Below are 16,282 nucleotides of genomic sequence, written 5' to 3'. Positions count from 1 at the left end.
AGAACTCTCCTGTTCATCCATGCAACCAGTGCTCATGGAGAGGCACAGGAGAGGAGCGAGAAGGGTGTACGGGGCAGGGAAGCACTTGCTTCATGCCTCCCAGCCTGTTGGTGGTACAGCAAGCTGGAAATGTGATTCTCCGAAACCAAAAGGCCCTGGTTTGTAGCACTAGCTAATTTCCATGCTGTAAAACTTCCCCACCATGGCCAATGTCCGGCTGTCAACAATGTTTAACAAGCAGTTTGCAAAATTCCTGAATCTTTAAAAATCAGCTCTCTGAGAGCCTTCGGACTAGAAGCCAATTCCCCTGGCTCCTAGTTGAGTGTTCTTTCTGCCTCATCTCTGCCTCCTGCCAGGAAGAGTAGATGTGCTATGGGGGCTGAAAGAGGAGCCATCATGAAACCTTACCTGCAGGACTGTTAGAGGGGTTGGGTCTCAGCCATGTTTCACTTTCTTCCATGTTTGTTATTTTCCCAAATATCTTATGAGCACATAGTACCTTTGCAATCAGAACATACCTGAGTAATGAGTCATTTTTTAGTGAGCTGAGTGGAATGCTCTGCAATCACCTCCCCACATCATTTGTCATTCTCTCTCCCTTGGGCATGAGAAAGAAAGAGAGAGTTTCCTAAGAGCCCAAATTCCCTGGGAGAACAGAGCAGGTGCACCCAAGTTTAGCCGTTCACCTGAATCTGGTGCAGTCTTACCTGGAAGGCAAATTCATCCTCCCTTTGGAGTTCCAATTTCACCAGCAATCGAAAAAACTACAACTCCCTGTTAAGAGTCCATGAGCCGAGACTCTTAATCTCATGAAACAAACTGAGGGTTGTGTGTGTGGGCCTGGGGAGTGGGATAGGGAGAGGGTGGTGGGGTTATGGACACGGGCGAGGGTATGTGCTATGGTGAGTGCTATGAAGTGTGTAAGCCTGACGATTCACAGACCTGTACCCCTGGGGTAAATAACACATTATATGTTAATTTTAAAAATATATATATTTAAAAGAAAAAAAAGAGTCAATGAGCCGTGCTCTGAAAAATCAAAGTCTCTTCAGCCATCAGATGACCTTGCCCCCCAACAGGCAGAGGTGGAAGCTGACGGTTGGACTGTACCAGAAACAACTGCTCCTTTTCCCTTGAGCCTTAGAGGAAGAGGTTCCCTCAGAAGAAAAGGCCTTCTACCCTCTTTGCCCCCAACCTGGGATTCAGTGGTCTTACCTCAGTGCTGGGACAGAGGCCTGGCCTGGCACGGGGGCTGGGGCCCGCTCAAGGAGGCCAGTTCATTTCAGCTGGGCTCCAGGATTTCACTGCTTCTCTCTGGGCTGCTGGCCTCAAAGCTCCACACAGCTGGCTCTACCTTGCCTGCAGAGGGAAAAAAAAAAAAAAACACAACCACAGGCACATAAAGAAAAGTTGCAGACAGAGTTCCAGAAGCACGAATGTTACTTCATGCAGAAGGGTTAGCAACCTTCCTCCTCCCACACCCCGCCCTGGTCACTCGTGACACTTGGGTGCCCCTTCCAGAAGGACAGCCCCACCTGAAAAGAGCCAGCCGCTTTTCCAGGGCTCAAGCCGCCCATGTGTTGGCCCAGACCTACCCCTTCTGGGGCTGAGCCATTTCCGTGAGCTGTAGGTGAAGCAAAGCAAACTCTACCATGGCCCCTTAATCCTCTGCTACTTGCTGTTCTTACTAAGAAAAGAAAGAAAAGAAAACTACAGTTCTGGCCCCAAGTTTCATGTTTAGATATGGCTTATGGATAGCTGATTTCAATCAACAAATACTGCACCCTTGCCCCATCTCCCTTTGACCGACAGCACAGTGTGTGTAATGTTACAAATGTGAATTTGAGTCCTGATTTACTTTGAGAGCATTTTTTAATGGAAACTGAGTTTTCAACCCCGATTATTGTTATAGCTGTCTGGGTGGAGGCCATTCATTTTGAAAGTGACTGTTAGTCTTCCAAGTGTCAAAGAAATTGATGAACAATCTAGAAATGTCAGAAACTCAAGTTAAGTCAACAGAAGGAAAAAAAAATACCTATTCTTCTCTCTCCAAGATAACCACAGATAACACACCCTTCCTGGTTTTCTTTGGTGATCTGAAGTTTTTACCAAGATGCACTAAAGCGAAGTAAGCCTGAGCACCATATCGTCAGCGACCTTTCGCAGGGGTCACGGAACCTGCCCCTCCGTGGCCAGACCAGAACTGTCACCCCACCTTTGGGCCGTCACCAATGTTTTTTTGGTAATTACAAATAGTCCTTAAGACTAAATCTTCGGGGAAATCCATGGTTATTTCCTTAAGACCCAGTCAAGGAGTTTCCAAATGTCTCAGCCTTGGCCTGCTGCCTCCAGGATTTGGGTGCATTATAAAGCCCTCCGGACACTGGCGGGAGGTTCCGGGACCTGGTATCCTTTCCCTCCCCTCCACCCGGCCCCTCCCTCCCCCAAATCCTCCTTCACCATGAGTGTAACATTCAGTGCAAATGAGCAGCCAGTGCCAGCACATTCAGCACACTTGTCCTGTTCACGTTCAGGTCAGCCCAAGTGTAAGCCCTGATGATGATTAAACGAGCTCTCCCTAATCAAGCTTGGGCAGGGGATGCGCAGGAAGGAACTGGAAGGGGGAAAGGTGAGAAAGCCGTGCGGAACAGAGAGGAGAAGTAACACACAAGTGTGGTGTCTAGGAGGAAGAGACCCTGGGATGTCATGAGAAACAACAGTGCGGCCATGAGAGTGCAGACACTAAGAGGAAGTCCCACCAGATGAAAGCGAAGATGAAGCGAGCCACTGAGGGTATGGAAATGTCAAGGTCTTGCAACGATTCGGGGCGAGCAGAGCCAAGGACGGAGGCATCAGGTATGCGAGAAAATAAAAAGTCACTAGCATCTTTTGGGTGCTTTGCTGCTGTCTATGGTTGATGCCTACAAAACGCCAGGCACCACAGTCACGGTGCAGTGACTGGGGCAGGCGGGGAAGAGATCTCTAGAGGAAATGCAGCTGGGCTGGTGACCACCTGGGAACCTGCCCATAACCAGCCTTCCCCAGGGAAGAGGAGCAAGGAAACAGTGCCTGGGAGCAAGGCACTCCCAGGGCTGGGGTACTAGGAGCTGCTGATGCACCTGTCCCTGTAAGAGAAGAGAGGCCCCTCCTCTCCATCTCTCTCTAGCTAGGCTTCCTCATCCCTCCTTTGGCTCCAGGCCAAACCTCCGGTGAGACATGAATAGTTCACCACATAATCTGTCTAAACAGCCTTCATGGATTTCCGTGGCCCTGTGACCTAGGCAAAGACACTAGGAAGCCAAGCCTCATGCCCCTTCCCAGCTGACCAGCACCCCTGCCACTCCACCCCAGGCACCTTACACTCCAGCCACAGCAACCTGCAGACCACCGAGAGAATGCGAGGTTCCATTTATGCTTTTTAAATCCTTTAGCAGATGGCTTGCAGAGCTCCCATATTACTCAAATAGGCAAATCATTCTGCCTGTCTCCCTGCTACCCAACCCATACTCACACATGGGGCCTCCCCTGATGGACAAAGGGTGGAACTCGGACTTAAAAGCAACTCATCTAAATAAGGGAGCTGGACCGGATACTTTCAAAATTCCAACTGTGAAGAAAGACTACAATCAGCTAGTGGTGGAGCCTTGAGCTTCAAGGGAGAGTAGTAGGGGTGCTAGAAGAAATGAACGTCAAGCACAAGATCAAGTGATGGGGCCACGGGGCATTGTAGAAAGAGAGGAAGCTGGCCCACAAAGAGAGCAGGGCAGAGACCCAGGGAGAGGCACACAGGAAACTGTGCACCCCAGAGAGAGCAGATGCTTGGTGATGTTCTAGAAACTGCAAAGCTCATCTGTACTTCCTCTTTTTTTCTTCCTATAAGCATCCCCTGAATCCCTTCCAGAAACCCCTGATGAGCTAGGCTCAGAGCAGCTCTGGGGTCCCAGCTGGCTCCAGCTCACTGAAGTCTTCCAGGGCTGGGACTGAGAGCTTCTCAGCTCTCCCACCATTACCCAGTGCATGGCTTTGGGGTTGGGCTTTGGCCATCCATTGTGGCTGCTCAAAAGCCTGTTTGTTTCTTTTTCTTTCTTTTTTTTTAACTTCCTTCCCAAGTTTATAGCTGGATTTTTGACAGATGAGGCAATTTGATGGGCCAGTCTTGGATTGCAAGTACAACTTGTACTTTGCAGAAACATAAGTAATAAACAATAACAGAGCAGTAATTACAGACCGTAGATTTTTCTATAACACGGTTTTGTTATTAAGTGGCTTGTATTTACTCCACCTATCACCCCACTGGTGTGACCCACTCAGCTGACCACAGAGGACCCTTGTGTTTCCTTGCCCCTGAGCCACCTATATCCTGGTGAGCTTCCTTGCAGCGTTTATACAGCACCTGCTAAACTGATGGTCCCTGTAATCATGGTGACTTCTGCTCCCTGACTTCCTTCCAATTCCACCAGGGTCACTGGCTTGACATCCAGCTTTGGCTTCCCCACTTGTCTCCCACGGCCTAACCAGCCGAAGTTGTACTCCAGGCCTTCTGTGTGCTCGGGGCCTATTGTCTGCCCCATCAATTCTTGCCTTATTCCCTCACCTGACTGCCTCTGGAAGCTCCTAGCTAAGGCCCTCTGGCAGCCCCTGAAGCATCAGAAGAACGTTCTAAGGAAGAAAGCAGATAAATGAGAGGCCGCCTTACTCCCTCACGCTTCATGTAGGTGTTTCCTTCAGATATACAAGGTGTGGGTGCTGATCACAGACCAGACCCAGGACAGACAGTCCATTAAGACCCAAAGAACCCAAATAAGTTCATAAAATGAGCCAAGCACATACACCAGGAGAATTTCATGGCTCAGCATCCCCTGATATAAGCATCCCCAAATGAGGACCGTTACCAATGGGCTTGGCTTTGAGTCAGAGAATGGGTCAGCCTATCCCAAGCATAGGGCTCGGGCTCCAGGTCCCTGGTTTAAATGAACCATCACCGTAAGGCACACAGGAGCCTTGGGGTAACAGATAGCCCTGTGAACCCTGATTCCATTATTCCACATTATCTGGAATGTGAGCGACTGCTCTGATTGTTTGGATATGGAATCTAAATTGGCTAAGAGCTTTTATCGATCCTTGTACATAAAACTTTCCAGGGTTTGGGTCTCTACAATTTGCTGAGCTCTATAGTCAGATCAGAAGACACTGCACCAAAATACAGTAAGAATTTCTGCTAAAATCAAAAGACTTCCTGCCTTCCCCTATTCTGCCTTCCCTTTCCTTGTGAGCTCTTGTTTCTTCTGGAAGGTTCATCTATAGGGCCCAGACCCAATATTATATAGGGCTTCTGTACCAGACCAAGGGCAAACCACAGTGTTCCTTTATTTTTTTTTTTTTAATTTAAATGTTTTTGGCAACTACTATGTGCCAGGCACTTAATATACTAAATTATTCATTTATTCCTCATACAATCCTATGAGGCAAGGAGTGTTTTCTCCATTTTCAGATGAGGAAAAGGGCTTAAGTAACTAGTCAGGGCCCAAAGCTGGGAATTGACAAGGCCAGAATTCTACATGTTGTCCTGCCTCCCCAAGGCCTTCTTCTGCCTGTGTTAGGACAGAACTCCGCCAAGCTCTCTCAACAAAAGCTAAAATTAAAAAGGAGTTCAACACTGAATACATGGGCTCTGACAAGACAAGAAATGGTGTAAAGAATGTATTTCCAGAGAAACAGAAAAAGGAAGCTCTTCTGCCACCGCTGTATGTAAAACACCCAAAGAGGGGAGCTCCTGCTCATTTCTTTGACTGTGTTGTTAACATGTTGTCGGCGACAATCCTTTGGTTTTGACTCTGCCTATTTTAGCTGCCAGCCTGGATATACACAGAGACATATAAGCCCTTTCCACAGTCAGAGCCATACACATACATGATTCCAGGCCTTGCCCTGGTCCTGCAGACCCCTAAACTCTGCCACCCCAATGCAATGAATTTTAGCTCTTTGATCTAATTCTAGAAGGATCGCCGTGTATCTAAATAGCGTACTTACATGGCTTTTTTGGTTGTTGTTCAATGTTAGATATTATTCATTACTTCCTACTATGGAAAACAAGAACTTTTAGCTTGCTTTTACCACCATCCCACGTACCTCTTCTACTTTTAATATAGTTAAACCGTTTTGTGTTGTTTTGTTTTCGTTAAGGCAACACTAGATGTTACATGATTATGACCAGACAAATGATTGTTCACAGGCAAGCTCTGGGGTGTGCTATGGGTCACTCCTTTTGTGTATATTCCTTGTCATTTCTGGAGTCCATTCATGTCTCTCTTACTTATCAGCTTCATCTTCTACATACCTATCACTAATTTAGCCCTCAAGTTTCCAACCTTTTTTTCCCTTGAAGCTCTCCCTTCTGGAATCTTCTGTCCTCCTACTCCAACCTAAGCAGCTTGCTCTCCAGACTTCAAGGAAGACTCCTATTCTTCCGTCTTAATTTACCTACCTACAATTTTGAAGGAACATATCTCAAGTTACTTCCTCAGAAAGGATATGTGGGAGATACAATAATTGAAGTTTCTTATATCTGAGAATGCCATCATTCTTCCCTCACATCTGATTAATACTTTTAGTGAATATAAATTCTTGGTTGGAAATAAATCCCTCTCGGAACTTTAAAGGTATGGCTCCATTGCCTTCTAGCTTCCAGTGCTGCCACAGAATCAGATTTCTATTCTTCTATGTAATCAGTTTAGGATTTGTTTTTTCCCTCACGTCTTCAAGCTTTGCTTCTGGTTTCTGTGGGTTTTTTCCCACAATGATGTGCTTTGATGTGTGTCTTTTTTCATTCATAGCACTGGGCACACAAGTGAGTTTTTTCATCTAGAAGCCTATGTTCCTCAGTTCTCAAAATTTTCCTTGTATTATTTCTTTGATAAGTCTTCCCTTCCATTCTATTCTTTTTTCACTATTCTTTTTTTTTTTTTTTTGTATGTCCTCCTATTGAGAAGTCGAACTTCTTAGAATGATCCTTTCTTATTTTTCATGCATAGCCCCCCTTTTTTTGGTCTCTAAAACCAAAACCTGTGTCTAAGACTTCATCAACTTTATATTCCAAACCCCATACTGATTCATTGAATTGTATCATACTTTTAATTTCCAGGGGTTCTTTCTTATTCTCTGAATACTCCTTTTGTGGCACACTGTCTTCATTTTATTACTGTGCTACCTTGTCTTGCCTCCAAGACACCAGTAATCATAATTTTTGTGAAGTTTGCTTCTCTCCCTGCACTGTCTCTATTTCTTGAGAGTCTCTTATCATGTGGTCATTGTTTGTCTCTTTTTGGTTTCTGTGTTTTATGTTTCAAACTTTTCTCAAATATCTAGAGATACTTACTGGTCTTTTTAAATTCAAAAGTGAGACACTAAAGGTTGACCAGAAGCTCCATGTAGGGGCTGGGCCGGTGGCTTACCAGAGGAGGGTTGAGAGTAATCCCACCATTTTATTTAAAGAACTCTAAATATCAATATCTGTAGGACTTTTCCTTTTCTCTTGGGCTATTATGTTTTTGCAGAGAGACCTCTCTAAGCTCATGACTAGGGAAAAGGGGAGATAACCACCCCTCGCTTCCAGTCACTGGTAACCACCACAAAAACAAAGTTGGGGAGAGATGGTTTCACTGTTCAGTATGGAGGCTTTTATTCATTCCCTCTTATAGAAAGCCATCTCACACATGCCCGTCTCAGGTTGGCCTGCTCTGCCTGATCTTAATCAGGTCTTAAAGTTGAGTTTGTTCCTGGAAAGATCCTCAAGAGGAGTTTTAGTGACCAGGAAAAGAAAAACAAAAAACAGCTTGTTTTCCAGGCAGAGTTTCAAAGGCCAGACCTTTAGGCAAGCATTAACACAGGTTCATAATCACTTATCAGGCACTTATCAGGCATCTCCGAGGCCTGCTAAGTATTGAGATTCGGAATGCTTCATACTGTGGAAAAGCGGTTTGCGCCCCCACTGCCTATGGCCTGACACCTGCAGCCAGTGTGGGCCAGCTGGTAGGCCAGCTCCTCATAATGATACGGATTAATATTTCTGCCGCAGGAAAAATATGTGTTTATACAAAGTAGGTTAAGGATTTATAAATAGCCTCATATGAGTCCAGGACAGGTTTTGCCACCAAACAGGTTAAAAATAAAACTTGGTTTTCACAGATTTTTTTGGATTTGGAAATTGCAGATCAGAGATGGTGTGTGCGTGTCGTACATACCTCCTACACCTCTAGTCACACTTGGGGCATTTTCACAGGGATTTTGTCACTCTGTGGGTCTGCCTGCTTGCAGCGAGAGGTGGAAAAATGAGGCAAGTTGGAATGTGGGGGCGTGGGGAGGCCGGGTTCAACAGCGAGAGTGCCTAGTGGCATAGTCGCTTGGGAAGTGTGCGTCCTGGTTCTAGCAAGCTCTGTTACTTTGAAAAAGTTACTTACCCTCCCTGAGGCTCGATGTCCTCATCTATAAATTGTGGGTAATTCCAACGAATTCTGAAGTATTTTCATGAGGGTTAAGTTAAATTCAGCCACCATTTCCAAGGCATTGCTCTGGGTCCTCAGAAAAGAGCTACAAATGACAGAGATAAAATCCCTGCCCTGGTAGAAACAACGTTTCAGTGAGAAGAGACACAGAGTAAGTACATCAGATGACCACAAAGGCCACTGCTACTACATGCTACTACATCTTTCAACACAATCATTCTAGTTACTGTTTTTGAGGAGACCATAGGAGGAGGAATGCAAATAGAAGGAACAGTTACGACACTCTTCCAGGAAATAAAAGCAGAGATTGAGCTTTCCTGGACCAGCGTGACTTTAGTGGGTCAAACAAGTAGTCAGTTCCTTGATTCACTTTGCAAGTACAGCTGACATGGTTTGCTGATAGCCTGGATGCAGTATGAATAAAGGACAGTCAAGAGTGACTCCAAGTCTGACGTCCTAGCAACTGGAAAGATGAAGTTTTCGTCTCCTAAAGTGGGGATGGCTGTGTTCTTTCTTTCTTTCTTTTTTAAGATTTTATTTATTTGGGCGCCTGGGTGGCTCAGTGGGTTAAGCCGCTGCCTTCGGCTCAGGTCATGATCTCAGGGTCCTGGGATCGAGTCCCGCATCGGGCTCTCTGCTCAGCAGGGAGCCTGCTTCCCTCTCTCTCTCTGCCTGCCTCTCCATTTACTTGTGATTTCTCTCTGTCAAATAAATAAATAAAATTTAAAAAAAAAAAAGATTTTATTTATTTATTTGAGAGACAGAATGAGGGAGGGAGAGAGAGCACACGAGCAGGGGCAGAGGGAGACAGAGAAGCAAACTCCCTGTTGAGCAGGGAGCCCGATGCAGGGCTCGATCCCAGGACCCTGGGATCATGCCTTGTGCTGAAGGCAGACGCTTAACCGAATGAGCCACCCAGGCACCCCAGGGATGGTGGTTTTCGAAGGAAAAGCAGTTCAGTGTTGGACCTGCTGTCATTTTGATGTTTATTTGACACCCAAGGAAATATGGTAACTAAATTTAAGAGTATGGTGTTCAGGGAAAGGTATGCAGTGGAGCTATAACTTAAGGGTTGTTGGCTAGGGGACAGAGAAGAGGCCAAGTCCAGGGGCTGCTCCCTGAGGTGCTCCAAAGTGAACAAGTGACTATGAGTCAACAAAAGAAATGGAGAAGCCAGTGACAGAAGAGGAGAACCAAGGGGTGCGCTATTCCAGAAGCCAAGAGAAAACACTTTTTCAAGAGAAATGGAATAGCCAACCATATCAAACTTTACTGATAAATCAAGATAAGGACTGAGGTTTAACCATTGGGATTGACAATATGGAGGTCACCGGTGAACCCGACAGGTGTGCTTTTTGTGGAGTGATAGAGGCGAAGCACTGATTCAACTGGGCTTAAATCAGGAGAGATGAACTACAGGGAGCAAATGATTCTTTCAAGGAACAAAGAAATGAGGCAGCAGCTGGCGGGGTAGATGAGATCGGGGAAGGAAGTGCATGTGCATATGCGTGTGGGTGGGTTTCAGTGGGAGAAAAACAACAGCCACAGATAGACAGATGGGGCGGGCAGATGGGAATGGTCCAGCAGAGAGACAGAAACATTGGAAAGAGAAGGGAATATTGCTGGAGTCCAGTCCTTAATTAAGTAAGGGAACAGGATACAGTAAATGAGTGGAGGGCTTGGTCTTCAAGGAGCAGAAATAACTCCTCATCCGCAGTCACAGGCAGAAAGCAGAATTTATGGGCATACATTTGGTGGTAGAAAGGTGTGAAAGTTCTCTGGCTGCATTTGCTTTCTCAGCTAAATGGGAAACAAGGTTGGGACTGAGAGTAAGGAAGGGAGGAGAGGCACCAAAGGTTTGAAGACCGAGAAAGAGGTGTGAACAGTCACCCGGACTAGAGAGAAGGGCAGTGGTTCTCAGCCAAGATTGCCCACTGGAATCAACAGCCGAGCTTTAAAAAAGGGTAGTGAGATCCAGGTCCGCTCCGCGAAGACTTTGAATTCATTCCTTCTAGACGGCATTCAGGCAGCAGCCCCTGGTATGATCTCCCCCGGTAATGCTGGTGGAAGCCAGAGTTGAGAACCACCGGAGCCACAGCCTGAAGATAACCTGACAATGCCCAAGTCCACTTCAGGATGGTGGTCGCGAATTAGAGTGGGAGCCGTCAGGACAGCCGCCTGCTTCTCTACTGTGGCATTCAGCCGTGGGCCACAGGCGTGGCCTGGACTGTGAGCTGGAGGGAACCAGGGTTACATGAGACCCCGGTAAGGGGCACATCCTAAGAGTCCAGTAAATGGGAGCTGCTGTTTATTTTTATCACCAGCAAAGTGACATAAACTATCCTTGTAGCAAATATCAAATATAATTCTGTTTTTATCTTATCCAAATGATTCACCCGATTTGTATCTATCACAGGGTTTTGAAGTCATTTGCAAATAACTGAAATCACAGATGTCTATCCTGAAATGTTAAGGAGGTGTCCTGTGGTTCTTTGTGACACTGAGTGCTACATAGAAGGTCACTGGAATTCACCGGCCACCCCTCGCGCCCAGCCTCCCCAAGTCCTAATGTGATAACAACAGTTCTGTGCCAAACTTTGGTGAAGCCTGCACTTTAGGGGTTCCGTATTTGCAACTCCTGTCTGGTGATGTGCTACTCCCTCTGGGGAGGTCCACCCTTGATTCTAGCCCTGGGCCTGGAGAGAGCTCTGTGGTGACACATGCCATCTCAACACCCCTTCCCCAAGCTACTCTTGGCTAGGACCCTGTCCATGTCTACCCAACTGCTGGAAAAAGACTGCAGACTCTCTCCTGACCCTAAACTGTGTGAGCTTGAATGCCAGCAGAGGGCAGAAGCCCTGGGGTTTCCCCTGCTGGTCCCCTAGTGTTCCCCATTGTCAACTCCTACCCACCGTTATCAGTGGATTTCATGCCAAATCTCGGTGTGAATGTCCTTTTACCCTACCCAACCTCCCAGGTAAACCCCCCATGGCGATCTCACCAGCTCCTCTGCCCCGCCCCGCCCCTCCCTGCCTCTTGCTCCAGCAGCAATTCCTGCGGCTCCCATGCATCTGTATCCTGATTCTGTACCCACCTCTCCTCCTAAAAAGAGGCTCTTCTGGGGAAAGACTGGACCTCATGAAGCTTCCTATCCGCAGTGCCTAGCGCAGTGTTAGACCCGTCAGGCAGCCAACAACTGAAAATCACTATGACATTAAAAACAACCACCATTTATTATCAATAATTACGTGCTGGGACAAAGTTAGGCACTACACAGGACTCCCACCAATGCCACAAGGCAGCAGTGATTAATACAGATGACAGATGAGACACCGAGGGTCGGAGAAGGTGAGTTCCCGAGTTCATACAGGGAAGTAAGTGGCCAGAAGAAGAACGAGAAGATAAAAAAGAAGTAGAGGCATATGTGGAATTAAACCCGAGTTTATCTGGCAGCAAAGCATGTGGTGTTTTTCACATTATAAGGTTTTCTGAGAAAGAGGACCCTGCAAATGGCAATGGGCAAGTCAGGGAGTTGCCTCCCAGCCCGCACTCTGGGCATCACCTGGGCCATCTGGAAGATAAGAGAAGGACTCCTTTTTCATTCATCTCCTCCATACCTGATCTTCCCTCTCCTCCCAATTGATGGGCAGAATAAAATGTTCATTGTGTAGGGCAAAAAAGGAACCGCCACAAGCCCTCTGGCAGGAAGCATCTTCTGAGGATTTATCCCTCACACGCGCGTCATTAACCATCCCAGCCTCGGCCGGCATCCTCCCAACACCATACAAGTGACAAAGGCTGTCTGCAAACACCATACAAGTGACAAAGTGACAAAGGATAAATGAAGGCCTGACCCAACTGCTTTTGTCAGAGCTTCCTCACTGCCCTGCCCCCCTCTCACCTGGGACAAATCCCTACAATCTTGGTTTCCAACAGGATAAGAAAAAGAAGACAAGATCCTAACCCTGACTCCACCCGCTGGGGGCTCAGCTCCACAGATCAGCCCAGAGAGCATTTCCTATTTCATCTTGCTGCTTGGGCCTCACTTCCAAGCCCAGAAGTGACGGGTGAAAAAGGACTGCCCTGAGTGTTCCCCATCTTGGGCTCCTGCCTCTCCCACTGCACTCCCACACCTTCATCTTCCCTAGAGAGCACCTGCTCACGCTCGCTGGGGTTGATGGTGCCCTGGTTCGGCGGGCAGAGGGCGAGCCCGGGGAGTCCTGGCCACTGTGCTGGGCCTGGGCTGTGCTGGGAACCCAGTCAGCATCCTGCCATTCAAGGGGCGGCTATCTAACATAGCTGACTTCGTGGAACACAGGAGTATGGTGTCCGAGATGAAACGTCTTCTCTTTGCTGTAGAGGCCGGCAACTAGAGGGGCCCATATTGAGCTAATGCGGAGCTAAAGTCCGGTGTCAGCATAGCAGAGAGACAAGTAGGATGAAGAAACTGGTTTCTTCAGCAGTTAGGAGTAGCTTGGCTCTCACTAAAACCATCCCATCACCCCACATACAACATACACAACAGGGCTTTCGGACACCCCACTCGCAACCCCGGTGGCATGGTAGGTCCCAGTCCAGACCCTTGAACAATCCCAATCCTTCCTGGGGCACATGTGAGTTGCCTCAGGCCACAATAGCTCAGTCCTGAAGTCTAGCTGCCAGCCCACACTGATGGATTGTGTTAGAGACCAATTTCTCAAGGACAGGGCCTTACCTTGTTCTCATCAGCACTCCTAAAAAGTAAAGCCTATTCCAGAGGCCCCTGGCCCTGTCCCTCCTATCCCTTTTCCAGACCACAAGCCTCTCGCAGACAGACATGGCAGAGGCCTGCTTGCCTGGCAGCTCCGGCATTCCTTCCCGTGGCCCGGCATGGCTGGGACACCCTCCTCTGCCCAGGAGAGCTCCCCACGCTGTTCCCAGCGGTCCCAACTCAGTTCTCACCCAGACTTTGCCAGCAACCAGGAAGGCAGGCAGGAGTCCTCTCTCCGCTGGCAATGGGAGAGACCCAGACAGAGGACCTGCCCCCTCCCTGTCCACCGCCTCCTCTCATAATCCCCAGCTGCTTGTCTGAGTCAGGAGACCACAGTTTCTTGCCCGGTGACCAAGCAGTTTGTTGCAAGCCTTCAGGGAGCAGGTCCGTGACTGTGGGAGTTTTTATGGACACCTGTGGATGCTCTAACAGATGTTTGTAAGTTCTCAGAAGGGCAAGGGGCGTGCCAGCAATAATAAACCCTTCTGTGTGGTTCTTTTATTCTTTGTCATCTTTTCACATCTCTGAACTCATTTGAACATAAAAACAAATCTGAGAGTAGGCAGCCCCACAATTATTATCCCCTTTTATGGATCAAGAAATTAGGGTTAGGATTAAGTAGCTTGAGGTTATCACAGCTGTGGTCTGGACCACAATTTGGCTCTTATATTTGCCTAAAACTTAGACAGAAAAGAGATTTCTATTTCATAAGTCTCTATGTAGGTAAAATTTATATAAAGTTTGGTTATTTAGAAAGTCTACCTATAAAAAATAACTTTTTATATTTATTTGTATTTCTATATTTTATGTTGCCCAAAGGTGGCCACTTCCAGTCTCCTGTGCACCACAAATCACAGCACAGTAGAAAAGCCATGGGCTTAGGTGTGCAGGCAGCTCGAGGGGTTCACACCACAGTCTCCCATTGTGCAACTTTGGGCAAATAAATCTCTCTTAACCTCAAGTTTCCCCATCTGTACCACAGGGATAATTATGTTCATTCTATAATAGGGCTGTTAGGCAGCCTAGAGATACAGTGCGTCATACCTGGCACACTGGGCACACTTAATGAACAGTGGCTACTCTTTCGTCCATCCTTTGTACTCCAACCGCCACCAATTACTCAGGGCTACCCCGACCTTCACTGCTCCAAGCTCGTGCTCTGGTTCCCTGCTAGGCCAGGGATGCTCTCATCAGAGCTTTCCCTATTCTTCAGCATCCAATTCAAACACTATCTCCTTGGTGAAACCTTCCCCTTCATCCTCTGGGCCCTGCCACCCACTGGTCATTTGGTTTACAGTGTCTCATTCTGCCTAGAGTTCAATGTTCATGTAATTGACTCACCAAACTTCCCCATGAAAAGACAGTGTCTTGTTCATGCATTGTATCTCCTACCTGCTCTCCACAACTTGGGCCTCAGCATTTAACAATACCTTTTTTTTTTAAGATTTTATTTATTTGAGGGGCGCCTGGGTGACTCAGTTGTTAAGTGCCTGCCTTGGGTTCAGGTCATGATCCCAGGGTCCTGGGATGGAGCCCCACACTGGGCTCCCTGCTCAGCGGGGAGTCTGCTTCTCCCTCTCCTGCTCCCCGTGCTTGTGTTCCCTCTCTCGTTGTGTCTCTCTCTGTCAAATAAATAAACAAAATCTAAAAAAAAAAAAAAAAAAAAGAAAGGAAAAAGATCGCATTTATTTGAGAGGAAGAGACAGGGAGGGAGTGTGAGTGGGGGAAGGGGTAGACAGAGAGGGACAAGCAGACTCTGTGATGAATACGGAGCCCCACGCAGGGCTCAATCTCAAGACCCTGAGATCACAACCCCTAACTGACTGAGCCACCCAGGTGCCCCAACAATACCTTTGATGCTTAACACAAAATTGTATAGAACTGAAAGCCACCCAATATCCCACCACCCAGAATTTAAAAAGAAAAGAAAAGAAAAGAAAAAGATTAATATCATTCTTTGCATGTCTCTACATTTACACGTAGATAGAAGCATGGAGGAGGACAGAATGCATGAAACATGGATGGCTGAAGGAGCTTGAAAAAATAGCTACTTTTTATTTCTACATGATATTTTATTTCCATTCTACCAAATAGTAAAATTTTTTATAAAGCTTTACTTCTCATAACCGTTTCTCCAGAAAAACAGGTATTATTTTCCTTAAAGATCCCTCCCAGTTTAAGAAAAGAATGAGCTGAAAGGCTGGAGCTGTGACTTTTCTCTTTGGACCGTCTGAGACAGGGAAAGTTAACACGTGTCCGCGCTCCCACGTCCCAGCCTTCCCCTTTCCTCACCTTCTTGCTGCTTCTCACATTCCACTCCTTCGCCTCCCTGCCCACCCTTGCTGCACTCTGTCTGAGTGGATTAAAGGCTCACCACCCCCTTTCTTTAAAATAAATAATCATTAAAAAGAAAAAAAAAAAGGAGGGGGCTCACCCAATGACCCTTAACATGCCTTCCTAAGTGCACGTCGGATTCATCCTTTCCATCCACAGGTAGGTTTTCCCACAAAGGGCTCCTATGTGCTACACCCCTGAGTTCTTGCACGCATGAGAACTGGCCACCTGCCTTATGCTTGCTGAGTGAGTTACGTCAGTGCAGAAGTCTTCAGTCACGCTGCCTTTCCCTCAGAACCCTGCGAACATTTCTTCGTGTTCTCAAGTTTTCTCCTGCTGCTGACCAAGCCAAAGGCCAAGAGGACTTTTTGCTCTATGCAGAGACAGATGGCTCCCAATACCCATATTCCTCCTCTTCCTTTTTGTTATAGAACACCTTCCCGAAACTGGAGTTTTCAGTGGGTGCCCAGCTCCCCAGCTGGAGATGTTCTCCCAGCCTCCTTTACACTCAGGTATGTCCATGCTTGGGCAACAGACTGGGAGAAGAAGTGATGTGTGTCTCTGTGGATTACCCAATTACCGTTCTGAGACATCAACTCCGGAGGACTTTTAGACCTCTGATTTTCTGTGATTAATTTCCTTATCGTTCTTGGCATCCACTGTGATTCTCCTCAAGCCTTCCCTCTCAAACAATTTA

The 16,282-nt window shown here is 47.1% G+C and overlaps 1 protein-coding gene and 1 long non-coding RNA gene across 16 annotated transcripts in view; both read right to left on the bottom strand.

Moving 5' to 3' along the window:
- LOC309846064 overlaps positions 1-15,562 on the bottom strand; it is a 495,527-nt gene extending 479,965 nt beyond the window's left edge. The window contains exon 1 of the long non-coding RNA XR_014301722.1: positions 9,470-15,562. This is a non-coding gene — a long non-coding RNA (uncharacterized lncRNA). The remainder of the gene's footprint in view (positions 1-9,469) is intronic.
- ST6GAL1 (ST6 beta-galactoside alpha-2,6-sialyltransferase 1) overlaps positions 1-16,282 on the bottom strand; it is a 118,274-nt gene that overhangs the window by 89,138 nt on the left and 12,854 nt on the right. For 12 of the 15 annotated variants that reach the window (XM_082694377.1, XM_082694373.1, XM_082694372.1 and 9 more), the window contains exon 2: positions 1,216-1,359. The gene's annotated coding sequence lies outside the window, so the exon portion shown is untranslated. Of the gene's footprint in view, positions 1-518; positions 594-1,195; positions 1,360-16,282 lie in introns of those variants that run through there. The other 3 variants (XM_082694382.1, XM_082694369.1, XM_082694376.1) reach the window with 2 other exon arrangements.

This window comes from Mustela nivalis, assembly GCF_964662115.1.
Source record: "Mustela nivalis genome assembly, chromosome: 1".
NCBI classification, from domain to species: Eukaryota; Metazoa; Chordata; class Mammalia; order Carnivora; family Mustelidae; genus Mustela; species Mustela nivalis.
The sequence above is the reverse complement of the archived record's forward strand: the minus strand, read 5'-3'. Positions and strand labels throughout refer to the sequence as shown.